This window comes from Octopus bimaculoides, chromosome 3 (assembly GCF_046866305.1).
Source record: "Octopus bimaculoides isolate indiv1 chromosome 3, ASM4686630v1, whole genome shotgun sequence".
NCBI classification, from domain to species: Eukaryota; Metazoa; Mollusca; class Cephalopoda; order Octopoda; family Octopodidae; genus Octopus; species Octopus bimaculoides.
The window spans coordinates 11,890,235-11,892,734 of NC_142930.1; positions in this window are offsets into that span (position 1 = coordinate 11,890,235).

The following is a 2,500-nucleotide window of genomic DNA, read 5'->3' on the forward strand; positions in this document are numbered from 1 at the left end:
ATTAAAATGCACTTTATTACTTTTCTTATTAGTTAGATTTTTAGGTAAATAGGGTTGTTTTTTATTTGGTCCATTGTTGTTACTATTTAAGTTATTAGGTCTGTTATAACATCTATGATTATTATTATCATTATTATCATTATTATTGTTGTTATTGTTGCCATGTGCACTACTATCACTATTATTATTATTATTATTATTATTATTATTATTATTATTATTATTATTATTATTATTATTATTATTATTATTATTATTATTATTATCTGTATCAAGAAGAGATGTTCTACCAGGGTTAAGGAAAGCAATTTTTTGAGTATATCCAGCTTTAGACAAGGCCATATTATAGTAGCTAGAATTAGAATTAAATATATCAATGTTGGAAGATAATTTAGTAATTCTTTCAGAAATATTATTAACTAAAGAATTTAATACATTAGGTGGATGATTGGATAATCTACTTACATATCTAGTAGTTTCATTTTCTTTTCTCTATGGGTGGTATAATCTAGTTTCTATGTTGAGAGTGGTATCTAAGAAATTTACAATTTTATTACCATATTCATAAGTAATGTCTAAGTTAAAACTTTAAAAAAATTTTCTGATTTTCTTTCTTATTCTCTCAATGAATGATTTGCTATTACTAGGGATGATGAATAAAGCATCATCTCTATATAGACCACCTTTTAGTTCAGGGATTTCTTTGTTTAAGCAATATAAGAGGTAAGTCCCTACTAGGTTTGTAACCTCAGCCGAATCGCTCGATCCCATTGGTATATCAAAATTTTCTGGGGTATCGGCTCTCGTCCAGAGCTTGCTATCAAATTCTATAATGGTTTTTCTAGCTAATAAATTAATGTCTATCTTATCCCTAGTAATGAGGAAGCGATTCATAGTAAAAATGAGGGCTTTATTTAGGAGAATAGGGGATATGCTAGAGTAATAATTATTTATATCAAACTGAATAAACGAGAAGTTTTTAGTATTGTCAATAGATTTAAACCAGTCTAGTGCTTCTTCTGTATTGATCCATAACTTTAAGGACAAATTAGGAACTATTTGAGGTAGAATCCTGTCAAGTTGCCACATTTATAATATGTCTTTTTTCTGCATTTTCGTGCAGCTGAAGATTGCTCTTCATATTGCATTTAAGGTAATGCTCACATTACTTAAATGAATTGAAGTAGCATGAAACGTGCGTACTGCAATCACTTTTGAAATCCGTGTTGCTTATTGTTTGATATATATTTATATATGTATATATTTATATATATATATAGATATATATATATATATATATATATATATATATATATATATATATATATATATATATATATATACAGATATGCATTCACAGAAAGATGCAAATATAAAAATTGTACGTATACATATATGTATATACATGCATAAATATACCTACTTGTAAATGAGAATGCGTATGCGAGTCCATAAGTATATTTGCAGGTGTGAATGCAGGCATAAAACAAAAGAGTATGAATCACAAAGACTCAAATAAGTGTAAGAATGTAAGAAAAAGATTTGGAAATAATGACAGAAATATTCTTACGTTAATCGTGACCAATGTTTTCCAAATTTCAAATCAGAGACACGAAGCCAGAATAGAGTACAACATATTTTACAAGAAATTGTTGTATCTGAGCAGAAAATATTCAATGAAGAAATAAAAATATTTTAAATCAGCTAAAACTGTTGCAGTACCTGCTTAAAATTTATTTATTGATGTGCAATATTAGTTATACATAACACACACACACACACACACACACACACACACACACACACACACACACACACACACACATATATATATATATATGTATGTACATATATATATGTATGTATAATATATATGTATGTATATATATATATATATATATATATATATATATATATATATATATATATATATATATATATATGTATGTATATATATATATATATATATATATATATACAGGACACAGTCGTGTGTCGATAAGCCAGCTGGAGGAGATGTCCTCCTGGGGCTAAAAGCAACAGTAACATCCACCCCTAGGGGTCAGCCACACTTAAGTGGCAATATACTACACTTTATCGTGCAGTTACTGTTAATACTTCATTTAGAGAATTAACATTGCTTATATATATATATATATATATATATATATATATATATATATATATATATATATATATTTATTTAATTTATTTATGTGTTTCAGCCAAGTGGCTGCGGTCATGCTGGTGTATATATATATATGTATGTAATCATAAATATATTGGGATTAGCAGTAACCTGCTTCTCCAACATACTGAGAATTCAGAAATAGCAGCCAAAGAACTACTGATTCCAAAACTACAAATTTTTCTCTAAAGGTTTTACCGATAAGGTTTTTTCATACTGAGCTACCCGGCAAAATTGTTAATTATTACGTTTATTACTAATTGACGATTCCCTGCCCTGTATATCTATATTTTAAGAATACATCTAAGGTGA